The following is a 14,188-nucleotide window of genomic DNA, read 5'->3' on the forward strand; positions in this document are numbered from 1 at the left end:
TCAAGGGCACATACCAGGTTTCAGGTTCAACCCCCGGCCCTGGTTTGGGGTGCCTGCGGGAGACAACCCATCGACGTCTCTCTCACTGATGATTCTCTCTCACCCCTCCCCTCTCGAGGCAGTAGAAGAACTGCCCTCTGGGGAGGATTAACCAGGAGAAGGCCGGGAGCTCTGAGCCGCGCAGGTCACTGACGGTCTGAACCCAGACACGGGGGCCCAGCTTCCCCATCATCCAGGGGTCCTCACACTTTTTAAACGGGGCCAGCTCACTGTCCCTCAGACTGTGGGAGGGCCGGACTAGAGTTTAAAAAAAACTATGAACAAATTCCTATGCACACTGCACATACCTTATTTTGAAGTAAAAAAACAAAACGGCAAAAACACCCGCATGTGGCCCGCGGGCCGTAGTTCGAGGACGCCTGCCATCGGGCCGCGGAGCCGGTGAAATCTGTAGAATGAGCGTGTGAGTGAGTGAGGGCGCCTGTGGCCGCGGCTCCCATCCTCCCGCTCCCCATCTCCACGCCCCTCCCCCCCTCCAGCGAGTTACTGACCAGGGACGTCCCTGTGCTGGGGGCTGCGCGGGGTCCCCAGTGACACCTGCCGCCGTGTGACCTGTGACCTGTGACCGTCGCCTGCTCTGCCAGCAGCCGTTTCTCCGGAGGCCTCGCACCCCAGGCTGATCTGGAACGCGGAGCGAGGGGCGGGTGCACGGCTGTCGCCAGTCCGTCACCTGGGGAGGGCGGGACTAAGAACGCTGCCCACGGTGCGCACTGGGCGCCCGGACCTTTACAGCCAGCATCGGCCCTGGCGGCCCTGCCCCTCCCCCACGCCGGGAGCAGGAGGAGGGAGCGGAGAGCCGGGCACTTGGAGGGGAGTGCGGGTGTCCGGGTTAGGAGCCTCTGAGTGAGCTGGGAGGCCGCCCTGCGGGGCCTCGGGCACACAGGCAGGTCCTAGGGTCCTTCAGCTCGGGGCTCCCAGGCCCCTGGTGTCGACGGCCTATGGGGGTCCGAACCTCAAGGAAGACGCAGCCCGGGAGGCGTGGCCGCCAGGGCAGGCGCGCGGGGGTCACACACAGGCCGTGCCGCGCACCCCTGAGTCACGGGTCAGGGTCTGCCCCCGGGTGGGCGCCGCGCGGGGCAGCACCTCCTGGCTTAAGGGGAGGGGCAGGGAGCGTGGCAGGGCTGCTGGGGGGCCCTGGGCGGGGGCCCTGCGTGTCTGTTCCCCCCGGGGACAGTGACGGGGCCGTCTCCTCGGCTCCCTGGGCAGCGAGCCCCACAGACGTGCCTGCGGACCAGCCCCTCCGACGACGTGGCAGCAGGCTTCCTCCCTGCAGGGCCCTGGGCGGCCCCACACTGCCCCGCGCTGACCCCGCTCCGGGCCTCCGCTCCGGGCCACGCCAGCAGCAGCCGGGCTGGAGGCGGCCTCTCCAGCTTCCAGGAGGCCCGACTGCTGGCCGGGGAGGCAGGGCGCGCCTGCAGCTGCTTTCTGCTTGGCTGCGGGGAGAGGGATTTCCAAGAACCGAGCTGGATTCAGGAATCTCTGCCCTGAGAACGCTCCCGCCAGCCCTTGCCAAGGCCGCTTCCACCGGCTGCGGCTGGGCGGAGCGGACAGCCCGCGGGGTCCTGACCCGGGAGGGCGGGGAGCAGGCCTCCATGGCACAGGCCCCCACCAGCTCCTGGCAGCGGGTGCCCTCGGGCCATTTAACTTGAGCTCCCACCTGCAAAGGAGGGGAGACCTCACCTCGGAGGGCACAGGGGAGCCTGGGTGCGGGCGCACGTGCTCACACCCGCCTCGTCCCACGGCCTGGACCGGGCTCCTGGGACCTCCGCCGCCTACCTGTCCCTGGGAGGCCGTGGAGGGGCCGGCTGCTTTCTGCCTGGCCCTGAGCGCGGGGGGGCTCTGCCCTGCTCTCCTGCTTTTTGCCCCTGAACCCCGTTTTCCATCTGCTGCGCTCCCAGGGGTCCGGGTGCCCTCACCGGAGATGGAAGGCGAAGGCGGGGGACAGCGTGAGGGATGAGCCCCGGGAGGAGACAGGAGCCGTCGCTGGGCCCCACGCGGCACCGCACCTGCCCGTGTCAGGGCCAGCCCACGTGGGTGCGGTGAGAGCCTGGCTGCCCCGCTGACCTGGCTGGACCTTGTCCTCAGAGCCAGGCCCTCAGAGAGCCAGCCGGACGGTGCAGCGACGCCCCGGAGGGCAGTGGCTGGTGTGGTCGCCCTGCGGAGTCGCCAGCAGTGCAGCGACCCTGGGGGACCCCTTTCCTCGGGGCCTCAGTTTCTCCACCCGGAGCATCCTCGGAGCTCCAGCGGGGAAGGAGCTCATACAGCCCCGAGGAGACAGTCCTGCAGGGAGGAGCCAGGCCGGCCGCAGGGGCGTGAGCTCCAGGGCACACGAGAGCAGGTGAGGCCGCCACTGCAGGCCGGGCAGTGAGGTGTCGTGGAAATACCCGAGTGGGACTCCAGGAACGCTCCCTTGAGGGGGACAGACAGCAGGTGCTCGCCCCCGTGGGGCCCTGCTCTCCCTTCTTGGCTGGGAGGCAGCTGAGCTTGCTGGAGCTCCAGCAGCCACACCGTGACCCTGAGGACAGACCCCGCGCACTGAGGATGGTGAAGCCGAAAGGGGGGTCTGGTCCCCGCCGGCCTCACCCCTCCTGCCTGCCCACCTGCTGGCATCCACCTGAGAGCGTGGCCGTGGTCTGGCCCAGCCTCCTGGTTCTGTTTCCTGCGGTTTGCAGCCGTCCCCGGTCCCACGTGGCTCTGCCATCCTTGGGGCCCCGCCGGACGCAGGCCCCGGTGGAGGGGACGGGAAGGAAGGAGGCCGGGAGTGCCTGCTGGAGAAGCTGACTCGGCATGTCTGGGGAAAGGGTTTCCCGTTGGTGAGCGATCCTGTCACACAGAGCCTGCCAACATTACCAATATCGGGAGGGGCGGCGGCGTCACTGCGGATTCCACAGACGTGAGAAGGAGAGGAGGAAGCAGCGTGGGCAGCCTCATGCCAGCGGGCCCCATGGCCTGGCTGTCGTGGACACATTCCTTGGACACCCAGGCTCACTGGAGAGGAGAAACGTAACCTGAACAGCCTTGCGTCTGCTGGAGAAATTGAATTACCAGGTGAAAACCTCCCCATAAAGAAAATTAGGCCCAGGTGGTGGAACTGGAAAATTTTACCAAAAATGCTGCCAGTTGCACCCAAACTCCTCTGGAAAATCGAAGAGGAAGAAATAATTCTCAGCTCATTCTGTAAGGCCCGCATTACCCTAATCCCAAACCCAACAGCATTACAAGAAGAAACTACAGACCAATCTCTCTTATGAACAGAAGTACAAAACTTTTAAGTAAAATTTTAGCAAATTGAAACCAATAATGTGTAAATATGATCATATCTATTGAGAAGCCAGAGTTATCTCGGAATGCAAGGTTGGTTTAACATCCAAGGAGCAATCAGTGTAATTTGCCACTTTAAGAAGCTAAAAATCTAAAACCGCATGATCATCTCAGAGGCAATAAAAAACAAACACACAAAAAACCACAAAAATACTTTGACACAATCCAACGTCCATTTTTTATAAAAGCTCTCAGCACACCAGGACCGAAGGCCTTCCTGCCGCCGATGAAGGCACCTACGAAGCCCCCGGTTCACGTCACACTTGGCGGAGGAAGGATAATGCCTCAAACAGAGCCCGGCCACGACATGCTCCCACCTGGGTCCATTCAGCTGGAGGCTCAGCCGGGCAGGAGGCGGGGAGAGGGAGTAGACGGCCCGCAGCGGAGAGGAAGTAAGGGGAGGGGAGGGGAGGGAGAGGGGGAGGGGGAGGGGAGGGGAGGGGAGGGGAGGGGGAGGGGAGGGGAGGGGAGGGGAGGGAGAGGGGGAGGGGGAGGGGAGGGGAGGGGTTGCACATGAGGAGGGGGCTGCAGCCAGGCTCACGGCAGAGCACACGGGGCGTCCTGGCTCTGCCCCTCCCTCCCGTGGCTGCCCCTGCGGGGGGGGGGGGGGGGGCTGCAGTCCTGAACCCCCGACACCCAGGAGGCACCCTGCAGGGGTTCGCTGCCTGGACGATAAGCCACATCCCCTCGATTCAGCGTCCCCTCGAGATGAAGGGTCGATCTAAAATATATGTTTATTTTCAGAGAGGAAGCGGGAGGGGGAGAGAAGGATCGATCAGCTGCCTCCTGCTCGCCCCTCACTGGGGACCGAGCCCACAACCCAGGCTCTGCCCTGACTGGGAATCGAACCCTGACCCACGGAGCCACGCTGGCTTCCACAGTTTCTTAATCCGGGTCCCCGATGTCTTTCCTTAGAATCCAGGTTTAGAAAATGTTTTGTTGATGTATGTTATTGTTTCAGTGGTCACACTGGCCACTCGCCTTTTGGCGTCCAGTGTTGTGAGCTCCCACACGCGTGTAGATGTGTGTAAGCGCACCGCGCCGGGCCGTCCAGAGCAGCCCAGCCACCAGGGCGCCCCTCTCGCTCCGGGGCCCCTCTCCAGCCTTGACCCCTGACCCCTGGCGACCGGCCCTGCTCTGCGTGCCCGGGTTTTGCTTTTCCAGAAGGTCGTCTAAATGAAGGACGACATGGGAGCTCTCTGACGGAGGCGGGGAGGGAACCGCTGGGAAGTCGCAGGAAGGAGGTGGGCACTGGAGCGCGGCATCGCCGGGTGGCACTCTGTCACGTGGTCACACGGATGTAGCCCCATGCGTTCGTCTGTTCGCCAGTGGAGGACATCGGGATTGTTTCATGTTATGTCTTTGGCCAAATTTGGGGCGTGTGCAACCATTGCCTCTTCCTGTGTGTTTTGTTCTGCACCGCCCTCCGCTCGTGGCCTCCGGAGCCCAATGACGCGAACATGGGGCCTGTTCTGATTTCCCCGCGGGTCTAGGAAACGGCGTCCATGTCTTCGTTACTTTCGGAATGGCGTTGTTTGTGGAGCTATAATCCACATTCCATCGAAGGTCCAGATAAAAGTGCGGGCCAGTGGCTCAGCATGCTCACGTGTGCGGCATCGCAGTGTGCCGTTCCAGAGCACTTTCGTCACCCCACAGGGAAGCCCACACCTGCCGGCCCCGCCCCCCGCCCCTGGCAGCCTGCAGCCGGCCTCGGCCTCTGTCCGTTGGCCTGTGATGGACGGTTCATCTCAGTGAAATCACGTGGCCTGCACTCTGTGTCTGAGTTCGCGCAGCGTCATGTTCTCACGGTCCACCCATGCAGTGGGAGGAGTCAGTGTGCCCTCGTTTCCGTGGCTGAGGAATGTTCCGGGTATGCACAGACCACACCTAGAACCCACTCATCAGCTGATGGATGTCTGGGTTGGTTCCCCTTTGGGGCTGTTATTAACAATGCTGCTATGAACATTTGTGTACACGTTTTCGTGTGACATGTGTTTTCAAGTCTCTTATACTAAACTAGAGGCCTGGTGCATGAAATTTGTGCACGGGGCGTGGGGAGTGTCCCTCAGCCCAGCCTGCACCCTCTCTAATCTGGGACCCCTCGGGGGATGTCAGACTGCCAGTTCAGGGATCGGGCCTAAACCGGCAGTCGGACATCCCTCTCACAATCCGGGACTGCTGGCTCCCAACTGCTCGCCTGCCTGCCTTCCTGATTGCCCCTAACCGCTTCTGCCTGCCAGCCTGATCACCCCCTAACCACTCCCCTGCCAGCCTGATCACCATCTAACTGCTCCTCTGCAGGCCTGGTCGCCCCCAACTGCCTTCCCCTGCCGGCCTGGTCGCCCCCAACTGCCCTCCCCTGTTGGCCTGATCTCCCACAACTGCCCGCCCCTGCCGGCCATCTTGTGGCAGCCATCTTGTGATGACATGGGCATGGCCATCTTGTGACCACATGGGGGGGCAGCCATCTTGTGACTACATGGGGTGGCCATCTTGTGCGAGGGGTGTGATGGTCAATTTGCATAGTCCCTCTTTATTAGATAGGATTATACCCCTAGGAGTGAGGTTCCTGGGTCATATGGGAACTCTATTTTATTCTTTTAGGAATCTCCATACTGTTTCCCTAGTGGCTGCACTGTTTGCGTTCCCACCAGCAGTGCCCACGGTGCCCTCTTCTCCACCTGCTCGCCAGCGCGGGCTGTTTTCTGTGTTTGGCTGCAGCCGGCCCAGCGGGTGAGGAGTGGTGTCTCCTGTGGTTTGGTTTGCAGTTCCCTGGTGGTTAGTGATGTTGAGCGTCTTTTCATGGACCTGTTCGCCATCTGAACATTGTCTTTGGAAAATGCCTCTTCAGATCCATTGTTCATTTTTAGTTGGATTATTTATCCTTTTATTGTTATACTGGAGGCCCAGTGCACGAATTCGTGCACGGCACGGGTGGGGTCGGGTCTGTAGGGAGGAGGAGAGGGCAGGAGGTTGGCCAGCCGGCCCGCCCCCAATTGGGGTGGGGGGGTCAATTGGGGGTGTGGCCGGCCATGGGGAAGGGCTGCAGGAGGTTGGCCACCAGCCCCACTCCCCGATCAGTTGGCTCCTGGCCGCAGTGGGCATCATAGCGACCAGTCATTCTGGTCGTTACGGCATTCCAGTCGCTGGATTTTTATATATATGGATTCTGGACACTATGCCCTCATCAGGCTTATGATGTGCAAATATTTCCTCTCATTCTGAGTGTTTCTTTTCACTTTCCTGAGCATGTTCATTGCAACAAACGTATTTAATTTGGATGAAGTCCTATTTATTTTTCCTTTTATTGCTTATGCTTTTGATTTCATATGTGAGGAACTGTTGCCAAGTCTAAGTTCACAAAACCTTACACCTGTGTTTCCTTCTGGGAGTTTTGTAGCTTTAGCCCTGACACAGAGGTAGGTCTTTGAGTTCGTGTTGGGTTAGTTTTGTATATGGTGTGAGGTAGGGATCCACATTACTTGTTTTCTGCATGTGGATAGCCAATATCCATGCTCTGTTTGTTCAACAGACCGGTCCCCATGGACAGCCTTTGTCCTTGTAGAAAATCAATTGGCCATAACAGTGTCGGTGTATTTCTGAGTTCTCAGTTCTTCTCCATCGATCCACGTTTCTCCTCACAGCAGAACCGTCTTGCTGACTTCAGCTTCGTGGTAAATTCTGAAACCAGGACGTGTCCATCCCCCAACTTTGTTCTTTTTCAAGATGGTCTTGGCTGTTTGGGCTCCCTTTCCACTGCACATGGATTTTAGGGTCAGTGCTTCCATTTCTGCCAAACGGGCCACGGGGATCCTGACAGGGACTGCATGGGCGCTGCAGATCGGCTGGGCGGTTTTGCCATCCTGACGAAATGTTAGGTCTCATAGTCCCTGAACCCAAGATGCCTTTCCACTTTATTTGGGGATTTACTTTCTTTCAACATTGTTTTGTAGTTTTTGGCGTACATGTCTTGCATGTCTTTGGTTAAATTTATTCTTCAGGATTTTTTGTTTGTTCTGATGCTATTGTGGAATTTTCTTAATTCTACCTTAGGATTGTCTGGGGCTAGTGTATGACCTTGGGGTTGTCTGGGGCTAGTGTATGACCTTGGGGTTGTCCCTGGCTAGTGTATGACCTTGGGATTGCCTGTAGCTAGTGTATGACCTTGGGGTTGTTCGTGGCTAGTGTTTGACCTTGGGATTTCCCTGGCTAGTGTATGACCTTGGGGTTGCCTGTAGCTAGTGTATGACCTTGGGACTGTCTGAGGCTAGTGTATGACCTTGGGACTGTCTGGGGCTGGTGTATGACCTTGGGACTATCTGGGGCTAGTGTATGACCTTGGGATTGCCTGTGGCTAGTGTATGACCTTGGGACTGTCTGGGGGTAGTGTATGAGAATACGGCTCAGTTTGGGTGTGGATCCTGTATCCCACCTCTTTGCCCAGCTTATCAGCTCTAGATCGTGCCATGACGGCTGAGTTTGGTTTGTGTCTTCCTTTCCCATATGGATCAGTCCCCGGCCCTGAGCTGGGGGAGGGGAAGGGGAGCTACCCAGCCCGAAAGATCTTTCTCTCTCTAGCTCCCTCTGCTCGCCCTGCACGGCTCCCGCCCCCCACAAACCGCTGGGATCACTCCAGTGTGGTGCCAGCACAGGGGAGGGCGAGGCGCAAGGTGAAAGGCGACGCCTCCCAGGGGCAGACCCGCCCGCTGGAGTCTCAGCCGCGCATGAGGCAGCGCCTGACGCGCCCGCGGAGGGGTGACCATTGCAGGGACCGACCTGGTTCAGAACATTGGGGCGCCCTCCCGCCACTCCACGAGCGGGGAGAGAAAAGGAGGCTACTGCAAAGAGACCTGGGGCACCTGCACCCCGCGCCCTCCCACCTGGAGTCAGCCCGGCCAGCTCCGCGCCTGCGCGGGGCAGCGAGCGCCTTCAGCACCCGGGACAGCGCCGCGGGCGGTGGAGGGCGCGGCCTCTGCGCTCCTCGCCCCGGGCGGCTCCCAGCCCCGCAGCGCAGGGCGCCGACCCGGGCGCCTGGCACCCTGTGCTCCCCGCTCCGCGCCGCTCCCGACGCCGCCCCGGCTCCCGGCTCGGAGACTCCCCGGCGCTTCCCCTGCCCGCTCCGGGGCCGAGCGGTGGGCGAGGGCCCGCTGCAGCCACCGGCCCGCGGGCACCTGGAGAGCCGCCGGCGCCGCTGCGGCTGCCTGCTGGTCCGGAGTCGCCGCTGTCCAGCGCGCCGGTGCTGCTCTGCTGCGCGGCCCCGAGTCTTCCTGGTGAACCTGCCGCCGGGCCCCTGCTCCGGGGCGCCGGACACCCCTTCACCGGCGCCCGGTGCTGCAGGCCGCGCGGTCGGGGCCTCGGGCGGTCAGCGGTCGGCGTGCTGGACCGCTCCTGGCGTCCTCCGCGAGCCGGGCGGCCCGGGGCTGGCGGCCGTTTCCCGGTGCGCTGTGCCCGCGCTGGTGGCCACGGCAGTGCTCCTTCCGGTTACTGCGTGGAGACTGTCTTGGCCTTCCGTTTGCCGAGGCCGCCTGCTCGGGTCTTGGCACGCCTTCCCGTCCTGCCCCTGTGCCCGCGTTTCCCCGCCTTCCCCACCACACCGGCCGCGGGCTCCTGCCTGCGGATCTCCGAGCTCCCTTCCACCTCCTTCCAGCTGCCGCGGGTGGCGCAGGGCGATGTCACATGCAGGTGCTCGCAGGGCCGCAGGGGAGCTCCGGGGCCCCGTCCCGCCCGGGCGGAGGCGGGTGGTGGGCTTGCCCTGCACGCTGCCCCCCGGGTCCCACGTTGGCCCGTTGGTACACTCTGTGCGTCGGCTCCCCGAGGGCATTTCACTGTGGATCATGTGCCAGGCACCCAGGGAGGGTTTGCCCAGCTGTGTGGGCAGCCAGCCGCCCCCTCCTGGGGCAGGTGGGCATGGGTCTGAACGCTCCTGCTGACCGCATGGTCTCCCGTCTTGGGGAGGTTTCCCGGTTCCGTCTGCTCACTACTTGGCGTGCCTTTGCCCGCAGACTCCCCGGCGGGCGTCGCTGCTGGCGGTGGTGAGGGGCCTGGGGGGGGGGGTGGGCTGCCCTCTGTGCGGCCCCCACGCCTTACTTCACGTTTGCAGAAGAAAGCCGCCTGCTGCGTGGCTCCTCCTCTCCTGCCGGTCCCTCTGTACCCCTCGGCTCTCCAGCTGGACATCCCAGCCCTGCCGGTCCAGCTCCGGCTCTGGGCTCGGCTCCCCCGCCCTCCGGGCCCGGCTGCTGCCCTCTCTCCCCTCCCGCAGCGGGCGGCAGCGCTGCCTCCGTGAGCCAGGGCCGCGCCTCCACGGGCCGCCACCAAGACCAGCATCTTCCTGGCTCCTCCGTCCTCTCTGCCCCGTACGCGGCCGGCTGGGCAGGCCTCTGCGGTTCCTGGTTCCAGGCAGCCCCGCGATGGGCTCTTGGTTCTGACGGCAGGAGACGCGGGTCAACAAGAACAGGCAGGTGTCGCCACGGAGGGAGGGCATCGGGGATTGGTGGGGGCAGCATGACTGTGTCTCACCCTCCGGGCCCACCCCCTCCTTCCCCAGACTGCCTCGGGGAGGGGGTCCGTGTGTCCCACACCCGGGGCTGAATCCACACTGGTGCCTGAGAGATAGAACCCACGGGCGGCCACTGAGAAGCAGGGAGAACTCGGCGGCCCCAGCCCTTCCCTTCCTCATGCACCGCGGGCTCCAGCCCTCTGCCGCGCTGCTTGCTCTCCAGGCGAACCCACCTCCAGGCTGCGCAGTTGGAGGACGCGGCCCAGGGGTGCAGACCGTTCCCGGGAGAAGGTCCTGAACTCTCCCAGCAAACAGGGCGCAGCCTTCTGGGGCGGGGCCCACCGTCCGGGCAAATCAGCAGCCGAATCGCAGCCCCACCCGCCCGCGGGAGTGTGAGGTTCCGATTCGGTTCTGATTCTGTTCCTCCCCCGCCCCCCAGCGGGCCCTGTGCTGCCACGCTCCCTCCTGCGCTGCCGCCCGAGCGGCTCTGCCCGGACCGGCCGGTGGTGTGTGGGCTCTGGACTTGGTGCAGGAAAGACTTCACAGCCCGAGTGCAGTGCTGGGAGGGGACGGATGTACAGGGACAGCGAGACCAGGAGGCCCGGGACAGGAGCGGCAGGAGTGGGTTTAGAAACATTACGGGGAAGCGGTGGCCCCACTGGGCTGCGCGGATGCCCTGAGAAGGAAGAGGCACGGACGGTGAGCCTGGGCGGCTGCTGTCAGCTCCCAGGGAAGTCAGAGAAAAGGGGGGGTGCAGACAGGCTCGGGGTGAGCCGGGACGAGCTGCCACTGCCCACTGCGCCCTGGTTCAGGTCTCGTGGGAGCCTTGGAGTTTAGAGAAAGCACAGATCCGGGTGAGCGGCCGTGAGGCCTGTGTCTGGAGGCTGTATCTCCTTGGCGGCCGGAAGCCGGGGGCCGGTCCCCGGGGAGGGCCCAGCAGGCTGTCCCTCAGCCCTCAGTGAGTCCTCCGTGTGGCACCCATCGCAGCGGGGGGGGGGGGGGGGGGAGGGGCAGGGTACTTTCTGGTCAGTTCCTTTGAGAAGCACATTATTAAGAGAGACCAGGATCCCGGCCAGCCTGCCGGACGGTCTGGAATGTAAACCGTTCGCTCCCCGTGTCCTGGGCGAGGGAAGATAGGACCTGGGCCGCACTAGCTGGCTGAAAGCTGCCCTGACTGTTTGACTGGTTTAATTATGTCTCAGTTTCTCTCATTCCACCGGCCCAGGACTCTCCGGCTCCTCCCTGTCCTGGCTCAGCCTGACGTTCCGCCGGAGGCTCAGAGACCCTGCAGGGAGCGCTCAGCCAGCACGCGGCATGGCGGCCGTTCGCACCTGTCTGCGGTGTGAGGGCCTTCCAACCCTCTAGAGCACGGGCGTGCGTGTGTGTGTGTGTGTGTGTGTGTACGTGTGTGTGTGTGCGCGCGCATGTGTGTGTACGTGTGTGTGTGCATGCGTGTGTGTGTGCACGTGTGGTTGCTGCTGCTGAACCAACCCCCTGCTCCTCCAGCAGTTCACCAGGTCCTGGCTGGCCTGGCCGACCGGCCACTGAGGACACATCTGTCCACGTCTGTTCACTGCGGCTCGGGGCTGGGCTCCCTGGCGCCTGCACCCGCCGCCTTGTCTTGTCCTGGTTCCCGGGGAGGACCCAGCCTTTCCTGGTGAAGATGTGGAACACGTGGACGCTGTCGCCCTCCTCACGCTGCGGGCAGAGCCCGGGCGTCGGGGCAGCGGCCAGGAGGGGGGGGCCTCCCTCCCCAGCTCAGCCACGCGCCCAGCCCTGGGGAGCGAGAGAGGGCCGCTCCCTGGGCCACAGCAGTGTCCCCGGGGGCCCTGGTGGCTGGGGGCGCTGCCACTGTTGCCCAGTGGACCCGGGCGTGTCCGGGCTGTGCATACCCGTCTCTGTCATCGTTCAGGGCCGGGAGGGGCGGGGGCGGGGGGCGTGTCGCAGGCCTGGTACGGGGAGCGTGTGGAGGGTGAGCAGATGCGTGAGTGTGCAGTCCCTCCTGCGTCCTGCCGCCAGGCTGTGCCCCGCAGCAGGGCGGGCACGATCGGGCCAGCAGGGGCGGGGGCCTCTGAGGGGCCCCGTGGATCCCACCCAAGGGCCGGGTGCACGCCAGTCAGTAGCTCTGTCTGTCCGTCCTTCCAGCTGCAGGCTCTGTTCAGCTGCTTTGGCTGATTCTTTAATGGCCCCGCCCCCGCAGGGCGTAGGTAAGTGGTTATAAGACGTGATTCCAACGCGGTAAATTGTGGCTAGGCCTGGGAACTAGGCATGTGTGGCAGGAGGTGGTTTTTAAAAGTTAAACAAAAAGTCCAACCCCGGGCAGTTCACTGGAAGGTCCTTCCCGTCCTCCTCTGGGCGTGGCTCCTGGTGTGAGACTGAGGCGCCGTCACTGCCTGGCTCCCGGGGGCAGGGGGCCGGGAGCCCCAGCGCTCGCCAAGCAGGGTGTGGTCTCCCTTGTCCGGAACCCCAGAGCCGGGCTGTGACACTCCTTCCTGGGGGGGGGGGGGAGTGTAGGGGGGGGAGCGTGCCCGATGCCGGGCTGGGCCCTGAGCTGGCACGGCCGTGCCATGTGCAAGTCCACGCTCCCAGCCTTAGTCCAGTCCTGGGCCGTGTGCACCCGGACAGCGCCCGGGGGAAGAGACCCTTTTGTGAGGGGTGACTGCTCCTCTTCCATTTTGCCCTCTCTGAAGCCTCCACGGAATTTTCTAGAAGGCCACGCAGGCACCGTGGCCCCAGGGAGGTGCTGCGAGTTGTGTCCGCGCTGGGCGTTCTGGAACACTCCCTCCCCCGCTGTGGCTCCCGCGCTGTGCGGCCGGCCGCTGGGCGTGCGGTCTTCTCTGAATCTGAAAGACGCTTCATGTGAACTTAACTGTCTTGCAAAACAGTGCCGTGTCCCAAGGACTCCGTGAGCCGGAAACATCGACTCAAAGGCTCTGGGTCTCTGTGCGAAGGGGACAGGCTGGCTTTGCCGGAGCCCGAGGCCGGCTGCGCCGTTGCTGGAAAGCGAGGCCCACTGAGCTCCCTGATGGACAGACCAGGCCGCCCGCGGGCAGGGGCTCCCGCTCCCCCACTGCCTCGGCCCTGCCAGCAGCACCAGCGGGGCTCCCAGGGGGCTGTGGGGCTGACGCGGTCTCGGCGGTGCCCAGCGGCGGTGCCCAGCGGCGGTGCCCAGCGGCGGAGCGCGTGGATGAATGACGCATGGCGCAGTGACGGCCGTGCTTTGCCCTGAACGTGCGGCTGGTCCACGGGCGGCCACTGTGGGCTCACCACCCGGCCCCCCGTGGCGGATGGTGGTGTGGGTCCCGGACACCCGGACTCCGGAGGCTCTGAGATGGCAGCTGGAGTCCAGGAGGCGCCCAGGAGGGTCGAAGGCCTTCCCCTCCGCCTTCTCCACAGCAGGTCCCGCCCCGCACCCAGCTTCGGGCTGCGTGGCAGCTGAGGGCACAGCTGGTGAAGGAAGCCCACGGGCGATGGCTCCGGGGATCGCTGGGCGCGACACGGGCTCGGCCTCGCCGTCTGGCTGGCCTTGTCCTCGGGGCTCAGGCATGCGTGCACCTGGCACACTGGCTGCCGAGGCTGCGGGCTGTGAGCGGGGCCGGCAGGCAGGGGTGTGTGCACATCTGGACGGCAGAGTCATCCCCCGGCAGCTCCATGGAGGGGCTTCAAAGGCCTGGGAGGGGGGAGCTCCGGGAAGACAGCGAGTGGGGGTCCCCCTTTCCCTTACCTTGTGGCCACGGGTCCTGGACCCCCTCCTCCCAGGCCCCTCTGGCCTCCTGCCCAGATGGCTGGGGTGATGCAGGCATGGGCAGGGGGAGGGGAGGCAGGTGGGAGGTGAGAACAGGGCGCGTGGAGGTGGAGGCCGGCCTGTCTGTGTGGGCTCTCTGGCCCTCCACATCGCCCCCCTCATCTGGGGGGAGGTGGGAGGGAGAAGGGGAGACGCACCCCAGTGAGCCTTGTGCCACCCCCTGGACCAGCCATCGTCCCCTCGGTGCCCAGAGCTGGTGCCCTCCCCCCCCTGCTGGTCGCCAACCAGGGGCGCTGCTCCCCAGGTGCGGAGCGAGGCCAGGCTCCGAGGTGCAAGCAGCCCAGGCCACAGGGGAGCCCCCTGCCTTCTGGGACCTCACCCCCCCACCCTCGGGCCCCCACACCCTGGCAGGTGGGGAAGCGGGCAGCCATTCCCTCCCTCCCTCAGGGGGTGGAGCCAGAGCTGGGGACCGGCCGGGCTCGCGCAGCTGGGGTCTGAGCGCCCCCACTGGCCCAGGCATGGGATTCAGGCAGGACCCCCGGTGACCGGGAGTCAGCTCCCAGTCT

The sequence above is a fragment of the Cnephaeus nilssonii genome (genome assembly GCF_951640355.1).
Source record: "Cnephaeus nilssonii genome assembly, chromosome: 1".
Classification (NCBI taxonomy): Eukaryota; Metazoa; Chordata; class Mammalia; order Chiroptera; family Vespertilionidae; genus Cnephaeus; species Cnephaeus nilssonii.